A 10,598-nucleotide genomic window follows, 5' to 3' on the forward strand; every position below is an offset into this window, starting at 1 on the left:
AAAAAATAACTTGTACTTGAACTTTGTTAGTCTGTCTTTGAAATATATTCTTAAATGGTCTGCAGTGGAAATGACTATAAATTGCTGAAGCCAGAGAGATTTCAAGAAGCAAGACACATTTATTTCTTAATAATAAAACAAATTCATCATGAAGATATCATGTTCTGTACCAAAAGGCTTCTCCTCGTCAGAAGAGGTTGGGATAGCAAGGTCACATTTAAGCACTGCTGCAGACCTGCACAACCAATCAGCTTTGAGGAAATAGTCTCGCCAACGCAGAGTTTAAGGTAAAAAAACACATCCAATGTAAAATCTGTAATGTGTTATTACAGGGGCTGTTAAATCAAGTCTATTATTATGTATAATAACAGTCTAGGAAAATGAGCTTGTAGCAGTAAGTTTTAGATGATGCTTTCCTTGATGAATTTGGGGCTTTTCAAGTATAGACACTTTGTTTATACAAAGACATCTAGGAAACAAAGATGAATATTGACTATAATCTGTTGTTATTGATCACTGAACATCATTAAAAGGCAGGTCAATATATGTATTTAATTTAATGTTAAATTAACATATACTTAATATGTAATTAAAATGAACTGAATGCCATGGACAACATAAGGCTACACAGTGTTATTTCTGAACTCAAATATATTTCAGTCACCGGGGATACAGAGTTTTAGAAGCATTAAAGGGCAAAACAGCAAATGGAATCTCAGCTATTCATGACAATACAACTTCTTTAAACTATGAGCTGAGAAACTCACTGAAGGGTTATGGATTTTTTTGGATTTTTTTATGTTATGGATTTTTTTTGAAACCTGACTTACCATAGTAAAGATTTTGTTTCTAAATAAATAAACGATACTTTTCATTGACAGAACAAGCTTTGCGGTCTTTGCTGAGCTTGGATTCTGCTGTTCTTTTACGGCTCCATTTCCAGTGATGATGCTTGCTTATTATAATGCTTGCATTTGACAATTAAGAATGTTTAAATTTGATGCCAAAAGCTGGTTCCTACTCTGTATGATTGTGCATAGCCGTTCACCCAGTGGTTGCCCAGGCCACTGTTCTCCCAAGATATGGAAGGTGCCACGTCTTCTCTTGAGCCTGCTAACAACTATATTTCTTTTTTTTTCTTTCTTTTAAAAAATATTTTTTATTGTTATCAAAGAGTAAGGGAAAGGGAGAGAGAGGTAGAAACATCAATGATGAGAGAGAATCATTGATCGCTGTCTCCTGCATGCGCGCCCCCCCCTTCCCCCCCCCTCCCCCCCCCCCCCCCCCCCCCCGCCCACCACTAGGGATGGAGCCAGCAACCTGGGCACATGCCCTGACCAGGAATTGAACAGCCACCTCCTAGTTCATAGTTTGATGCTCAACCACTGAGCCATGCCGGCTGGGCTAATACTGCATTTCTTAGCCCCATTCCTACACCCTGAATTTAGTACCACAAATTAAAATTGCTCCAGAGTATTTGACATTATTATTATTATTATTATTATTATTATTATTATTATTATTTCAGTTAATAATAATAGCGCCTTAGATAAACCTCATTAGCTACGATACTGCCACTGCGCAAAGCTGAAAGTATTTGACTTTAAATTAAGCTTTAAATATCTTTTAAGTCTGTGGTTCCCAAGGTATATCTGCTCCAAACACCTGGCTATCTTTGTTGGATTTTGTAGATTCTGAGTAGAAATTATGATACTGTACATACTGTATGTACGTTAAGATGAATTTTCAGGTGGTAGGATGTTCAGAGCACAGAGTATTCATGGAGGTGAAATGTCTGCCGACCCAGGCCTCTGCTGTGCCCTTCACACGGGGGCTGGAGTTTTTATTTCGGCCTTAGCCAGATAGGTTTTTGGAAAATGCCACTAAACCTCACTTTTTATCATCTTCTCTAGCCATCCTTTCCCACTGCCCAGGGAAATCTGTTTTAAAAATCTAGCCAAGTTATTGTATGGGTAAACTCTTAGTAGTGGTAGCTTGGATTGAGAGAACAGCCAAGTTTCTTTTTTCTTTAAAAACTTGATATAATATCTTGAAACCAGTCCTTTGTAACATTTCCCTTTCTACACCAGTTATCTCTACTTATTTTATAAATTCTTTTCCCTCCAAACCATTACAACTGTTTGTGAACATGTTTATGATTTGGCTTTTTAAAAAGTTTGTGTATCTGTTTCCTGCCCCTTCTCTCTGTTTGTTATCTTGTCCATAAAACAAGTCTTCCTAACTGGGATCTGTAATCCTTGACATTGTATATAAGTATTCGTGTGTGTGTGTGTGTGTGTGTGTGTGTGTGTGTGTGTAAAAGCACTTTAATTTTTCCCTGAAAGAGAACACATATCCTCTAAGAGTTTGTGACCTCCCTACTTTTCTTTTCCTCCAATTACGGTATTAAGATTTTCTCATTGCTAGAGTTTAAGCTATTGGGAGCAGCAAAGTCTTCTGATCTTTTTACTCTAGCTGTGGTAGAAAGAGGCCAGACTTTGGCATTGCCAGACCTGAGTTTAAACTTTTTGCGTATTATCCAAGTATTCAATTTCTGTTCAGTAAATTAGAGAGTAGCAAGTTTATTCTAAGAAATAAATGAAATAATGTATGTAATGTCTGGTACCTAGTAGGCACTGAGTGATGATTGATGATAATGGATCAATACACAGGTTACTTGTATGGTTCCACATTACACCTTATAATGACTTACTAAGGAGAAATAACAGCAGTCATATTTCTTAGAGCAAATAAATCCTCTCTTGTAAACCAATAAATCCTCTCTTCTAATGTCGAGCTGAAGGTCTTTGGATTAATTTTAGCAGAATACCCCAACACTGCAAACTTACTGAACTTGAGACACTTGAGATAAAGTTGTCTTAAGAATTCATTTTTGGGCCGAAACTGGTTTGGCTCAGTGGATAGAGTTGGTCTGCGGACTGAAGAGTCCCAGGTTCGATTCCTGTCAGGGACATGTATATTGGTTGCGAGCACATTCCCAGTGAGGGGTGTGCAGGAGGCGGCTGGTCGATGTTTCCCTCTCATTGATGTTTCTGGCTCTCTATCCCTCTCTCTTCCTCTCTGTAAAAAATCAATAAAATATATTTAAAAAAAAAGAATTCACTTTTGGTGACCAAATAGTGTTTAAGAGTCCACAAACTTGACTTCTCTCTGGATCCATTCATATAGCATATCCTAAGTCCTAAATTTGAGAAACTCTTCCAGTTAAGAGAAGAAGAGTGTGACTTCATTTCTCACATATTCAATGGTTAGTAATGTTTTATTCCACAGACATATCCCGAGTGGCCACTCATGCAAAGCCCCAGCTTAGGTGCCCACTCAATCTGCACAAGGTATTAAGATAGAAAATTTTCTGAGTCAGAACTCTGAATGGGGCTTCAGTTCTGGCTTCAGACAATGACTAACTTGTTTTCAAATCTTGGTCAAGTGAATTAATCTCATATTCTCAGTTTCCTCACTTGTAAAGTAGAAAATAACAATAGTCTTTTCTTCATTGAATTTTTGAGAATTTAATAGGTAATATTTAAAGTTCTTAGCACATAGTGCAAATGAATATTATAAATAAATCGGTATGTAAAGATTACTTACCTGTGATTGTGTTTAGAGCTTGCTTAGTAGTTGCTTTGACACTGACCAGTGATATATTTCCTAAAGATTCTTAAGGACTGTTTCACCTTATTATGTATATTCATTAAACAAAACAAAACAATAAAAATAAGAAACAAAAGCCACCCAAGGAGCAATAACATGTATATATAATTAGAACCTAGAAAATATTAAGTCATGAAATGTATCAGGTTTATCTAGTTTAAGCCCAGTTTTCACTCTATAAATGCAAGTGTTACCCTGTGGTGTCAGTGAGTTACAGCTGGTGGGTGCTCATTTATTTGGACCACCCTCAGAGGCAGTGTTTACCTCTTGGAGCTCTGAGTAACACTCTCATATATGTACTCAGGATCATCTTTAAAATGATTTAGAATCAAAGAAGACTGTCTTGTTCTCCATTTTCTCTCTTCACCCCAAAAAGAAAATGTTACCCAATGATTAGGAACACAGATCTTGAGGTTTGAAATACTGAGTAATGGTGTTCACTGTGCTTGGAACAGTGCCCAACTCATACAGGAGCTTCACATGGGTTAGATGTTTTTAACCTTCAAATACTTCGTATAAGCTGGTTGTAATGGAGACAATATATTTATTGACCATTTCCTATAAGGATGCTGCTCTAAGCATCCACTTATTATAGATTGAAGAGCCCTATGAGGTTTTATCACAGTGTAATATTCCATATTCTATTATTATCCACATTTTATTATATGAAAACCCAGACACAAAAATTAAGCAGGGTTTAATGAGGGTTTAATGTTTACTAGCTGTTAAATAGCTAGTAACATCAGGTAGTTTGGCTCCAGAATCCCCATTCTGTTCTTCCTCTACTTCATGCTGTCTTGGCCTACAATGAAGTGAAGAGGTTAATACACAGCTTACCTAGCTTTTCCTTTCATAACAATGGTTGCTATTGTCTTGATTTTAACTGTGGGGGGAAAAATCACAGGGAGTCAGAGTATCTTTCTGGCTTTGCATCATTGGGTCACCTGTAGAATGAGTAAGTATTGAGAGCTAGGCATGGGAAGTAGGAATATTTCTAGGAGCCATTCCTACAAGAGAATACCTTAGTAATATTTTAACTATACACAGAAGTTGACTGTGAATCACATAAATATATCGAGCTACACCCAAATAAAATGTCTCCCTATTTCAACTTTCTCAAAATGCCCATGGCTATTTCAACACCATAGGCATTTGGGAGAAGCAGGATGGAGGGACTATAGAAGTGGTAAGAGACAGTAGTCTTCACCAATTGTAGGCAAATTTTACCAAACCTCATGGCCATGTGAACACTGAGGGTGAAGAAGGGTTCTGTGCTTCGTTAGTTTCATTGTGACTCGACCTTGGACTCCACATTGAGACTGTCTGTGAACTTCCTCTCTGCGTGCCTACCTTCTAATTTTATCTGTGTTACTACTACTTCTTGCTGTGAACTGTCTAAAATTACTTTTTGAAAAGAGATAGATATAAAATATTTAATTAATAACATAAAATGGTGACAATAAGCCTTGCCATTATTGTTTTCTTGTAGTAATAGCACCTTGAAATGGAGAACAGTAATACCTTCATTTACTATGTGCTGGGCACTATGCTGTGTGCGTTAGATGACTTACCTTATTTAATATTCACAAAAAACCCTATAAGATAGGTGTGATAATTCCCCTCACCAACATTTTACCTTTGAAAAAAAAAAAAAAAAAGGAACCTGAGTGAAGATAAATTGCTGAAGGCTAAAAAGTAGAATGAGGATTTGAAACTAGATCTGCCTGTGGTTAACCATTTCACTCTAAAGAGTGTAGCCATGTACAAAATGTTTTTGTCAGGGGTGTCAGGACACCACGACAAAGATTTTATAAAGGACTTCTCTGTAAATATGAAGTGGATGTGAACTTAAAGGAGATTGCTTTGTGGAACTTCAACTCCAAATACTGACATGGCTTATAATTTTTTAAAGTTTAATGGAAAGTTAAAAAAATGTCTTGCTCATCTTGACAACAAGAGGCTCTCTTGGTATTTGGAGTGCAGTGCATGCTGGGCAAGATGAATCAACTTTAAATAAACAGTTATAGCAGACTAGATAATTGAGTAAGTTGAAGCTTGGTGAGTCTATCACATCATTTCTTACCAGACATCGTCTAATCACTTTTTTCAGAATTGCTAACATCTACGCTGACACATCGACAGTGAAACGATGCACACATTTGGTTCAAGCTCCTCTTCCTAAACCGGTCCATACACATGGAGTGCAGCCCTCTGTTGTGTGCGTTCCCTTTCCCACCCGTCACTACCCAAATTTCCACCCGTGAAGGGACTTTACAGGTAATGGATCTCATAAGCCCACACTTGAGATGTTGGGCAAATGTGTCCTTGGATTCCAAGAGGCTATACCCATTTGAATAGAATGTGACCTAGGGAAAGAGGTGTGTACTTCAATATATGTTGTTTTTTCCCCCTCAGAATTCTGAATAGCAGATAGGTTTGAAGAATCTGACTTGGCATATTTGGGCTTTGGGCGGATATACCAGAAAGCTTTAAAGATTCAAGACAAAGAGGCAGTCTCTAACAGGATTTCTTTCTTTTTAAATTTTCATTGGTTTTCAAGGAAAGAGAGAAAGAGATGAGAGAGAGAGAGAGAGAGAGAGAGAGAGAGAGAGAGAGAGAGAGAGAGAGAGAGAGAGAGAGGAAAGAAACCAATGGAGTTACCCAGCCAGGCCAAGCTCTTTCTTTTTTTCTTCTTTTTTTTTTTTACAAGGTTGCAGAAATGCTGTAGTTTCTGCCATTTGGAATTCAGTCCTCCTTGTTTCATGGAGGTAGCCCAGCCCAGACAGTCATATAGAAATGATGTTCAAAATGTGCTAGACACATAACCCCAGACTGACCTTTTCTATGTCAGATTTTCAAGCACATCTTTAACACCCAGACAGTTCTAGTTTGTAAGTAAATTAGAATGTAAATCCCCATCTACTCTGAAACTCTCACAATCATTTCCTTCACTGTGCTCACTACAGCTTATTTTTAAGTCATTATCAAACCGGTTGTTAAGTGGGTCTCTTGGTAGAAAGCTGCTGAACCCTGGGGAAAGATGAAAGTGCAGGAAGAGAGCTGAAAGCATCAGCAAAAGGTATTACGACAAACAGCTTCATAATGATCACTTCTCAAAGCTAGGGATTGTGCTTCTAATGTCTGCCTCTGCGGAGTGTGGTTGTTGGTACGTGGACCCTCCCTCCCTCCAGTCTCTAATGTTCCTGGACAAAAGGAATGATCTAAACGGATGGTTTGATCTCCCTCTTTGGAAAATGCAGCACAGTCTGTCCGTTGATATTATTTGCTATCACATGTTGTCTATATGGGTCAACCTGTCTCTGCTGAGCATTTTTTTTTTTTTTTTTGAGAGAGAGAGAGAGATAGATTTGGATTCCATTTACTTATGCATTCATTGGTTGATTCATGTATGTGTCCTGACTTGTGCCCTTACTGGGGATCAAACCTGCAACCTTGGAGTATTGGGAAGATGCGTTAACCAACTGAACTACCCTGGCCAAGACTCATGCTGAACCATTTTGGATGAAAGAGGAACACACTTAGAAACTCAAAGCTTTTATGTGTTTGAGGCTTATTTTCCTAAAGAGAGTGTTTTCAAGTTCCAAAAAAATTCAGACTGTGAGTCTTGGTCACTTTGAATATTCCCACTATAACCTGTATTATTCACTTAATATTTTGTATAATACCATATACTTGTGGGTATTTGAATGATTAAACTTTAGCCATTCTGAGTAAACACTGTTATTGTTGGTAGAATTTTGTGTTCTTTGCATTTACCTTTAAAAAAGAGATTATTCCTAGCTTTAATTAAGTTCTTGAGAGAGTGCTTGACAGCTGTGGTGGTTTTGTGTAGGACAGTGCTGAACAGGAAATCCAAAGGCCTGGGTTTTTCACCCTCTAATAACAATCAGAGCTTGAAAAAAGATAGCACTCTTCCGAGCATTAGTCTTCTTACCCATAAATGAGAAGATTGAATTAAATCAAATTTTCTTAAACTTTGTTCTCGTTCATAATCATGTATGTACTGCCTTTTTGATTGCTGCCATTTCTCACTATAACCTGTACTATAATATTCACTTAATATTTTTTAAACAATTCAATTTAAATGGATCTCATTTTTGCCTGGCTGGTGTGGTTCTGTGGTTGAGTGTCGACTATGAACCAGGAGATCACAGTTTGATTCCTGGTCAGAGTACATGTCCAGGTTGTGGGCTTGATCCCCAGTGTGGGGCAATGCAGGAGGAAGCCAATCAATGATCCTCTCTCATCATTGATATTTCTTTTTTATTTTTTGTTCTTTTCTTTATTAAGGTATTACATATGTGTCTTATCCCCTCATTAACCCCTCACCCCCCACTCATGCCCTCACCCCGCTTGGGGTCTGTGTCCATTATATGCAAGTATACAGTTCTTTGGTTGATCTCTCCCCTGTACCTCCACCCTCCCCTACCTTCCCTCCGAGGTTTGACAATCTGATTGATGCTTCTCTGTCTCTGGATCTGTTTTTGTTCATCAGTTTATGTTGTTCATTATATTTCACAAATGAGTGAGATCATGTGATATTTGTCTTTCCCTGGCTTATTTTGCTTAGCATAATGCTATCCAGTTCCATCCATGCTGTTGCAAAAGGTAAGAATTCCTTCTGTTTTACTGTAGTATAGTATTCCATTGTGTAGATGTACTAGAGTTTCATAATCCCCTTATCTGCTGATGGGCTCTTAGGCTGTTTTCAAATCTTAGTTATTGAAAGTTGTGCTGCTATGAACATAGAGATGCATATATCCTTTCTGATTAGTGTTTCTAGTTTCTTGGGATATATTCCTAGAAGTGGGATTACTGGGTCAAATGAAAGTTCAATTTTTTAGTTTTTTGAGGAAACACCATGCTGTTCTCCACAGTGGCAGCACCAGTCTGCATTTCCACCAGCAGTGCACTAGGGTTCCTTTTTCTCCACATCCTCACCAGCACTTGTCGTTTGTTGATTTGTGGATATGCAAATTGTCATTTTGATTTGCATTTCTGGGATGATTAGTGACTTTGAGCGTGTTTTCATATGTCTCTTGGGCATCATTTATATTTCTCTCTCTCCCTTTCCCTTCCTCTCTGAAATCAATAAAAATATATTAAAAAATAAAAGGACCTCATTTTTGTCTCTGCAAATGGAAAACCATCATCACTTGATATAAGTAAAAATAAGATTAATCAAGTACTATATAAAAATATATACCTGTGAGACACACAGGATAATGGATCTATTAAGTTTACTACTCCAGAGTCACTCCCATCCTTCTCCACCCAGAAGGGCCCAGAAAGACTTTCTTCAGTAAGGCATTAGGAAGAGCTCCATGGTTTTATCCTTTAGAGATCAGATACGGTGATGGACGTTGCTGCTTTGGATTTTCAGTGGGAAAAATAAGGTTCTGAAACAGAGGCCAGATTGTGGGGCTTAGCTCTCAGAGACAAGGAGGATATAGTAAGACACATGTAATATGGTGGTGACAAGTAAATCATGGGTTTCTAGAAAAAAAAAATAGATGGGCACCTTGTTAAGGTACTACTTGACATAAAAACTCAAAAAAAATTCTAGGTTCACTGAGCCTAACTCGAGTCACCTTAGTGGGATTCCAGTTTCTTATCCAGTTCCCACACCTAGAGACCCTCAGCTCAGAGGAGACCAGGTCCCTGGAAGAAAAGACTGAATTTGACCACATCTATATTCCATGGGAATCTCCGTAAGCTTTCTCCAGAGGGACCTGAAACAGTTTACTAGAGTGACTATGTAGAGTGGGTGGGGAAAGGAAATACCCAAACTTTCTGGAGGTTATTAGACCATGTTTGAACTTGAAAAGCCTTCATTGTTTACCCGTGAAAGCTTACAGAAGTCAGATGAGAGATGCGATCTTGGTTCACATTTATGTAACAATGGGCCTGATGCATCTATTTCCCCAGTTCCAGACATAAGTGAAACTAGAGATATCTAATAACTGGCAGAATCCCACCTTGATTCCTGCACCAGCAAAATGAAAGCTGTCTGGTAGGAGGAACCAAGTGGAGGAAGCTCTAAAACCGTATACTCTCCCCACCCCCAACAAGTTGGTAACTCCTGTAAGAATTGTAGAGCTCAGTAGCACCTTTGAAGATTTGAAAAATACTGGGAAGTTGTCCTATCATGTCCCCATTTAACTCAGCTGTTCAGCTGATACAAAAGCTGGGTGGGTCATGGGTAATTGCAATGGATTACTGCAAACTTAGTAAGGTGGTGATGCCAGTTGTAGTTGTTCTAAATGTGGTGAGTTTATTGGAGCAAATCAGCATAGCCCATGGCAACAAATATGTGATTATGGACTGGCAGATGCTTTCTTTCTGTTCCAATCAGTAAGAAAAAAATCAGGACAAACACAAACTTAAACTGTCTTGCCCCAGAATTGTGTAACCTCTTCTGTGGTTTTTCATATTGTCCTACAGATCCTTGATCATCTTTATATTCTATAGGACACTGCAATGGTCCCTTACACTGAAGACAGATGCAGTAGGTTTCCAAACAACAAGCCAGAGGGTGAAAGATAAATGGTGCAAAAATTCATTGGGCTGCTAGAACTCTGGACACATCAGGATAGCTAAAGGGAAAGGCGGTATAAGAAGAGAGAACCACAGTGCTTTTTGGACTTCTTTGTGTTTTGAACTCAACATATACTACATACTGTATAATTTGAAAGGCTGACAGTTTTGAGTAGGACTTAGGGCAAAAAAGGGGTTTGCACTATAGCATATGCTTCCCTTTCACTTCGGCATTATGACACAGGGACCAAAATTTACTGGAACTATCTACGGCTGCATGGAACCTCTGGCAAGCACTGATAGAATAACACCACAGAACCTTAAGGCTTTCTTTGTGAGAGGTAGTTTTTGCCTTGCTAATGAACCCT

The sequence above is a fragment of the Pipistrellus hanaki genome, assembly GCF_964339955.1.
Source record: "Pipistrellus hanaki genome assembly, chromosome: 1".
NCBI classification, from domain to species: domain Eukaryota; kingdom Metazoa; phylum Chordata; class Mammalia; order Chiroptera; family Vespertilionidae; genus Pipistrellus; species Pipistrellus hanaki.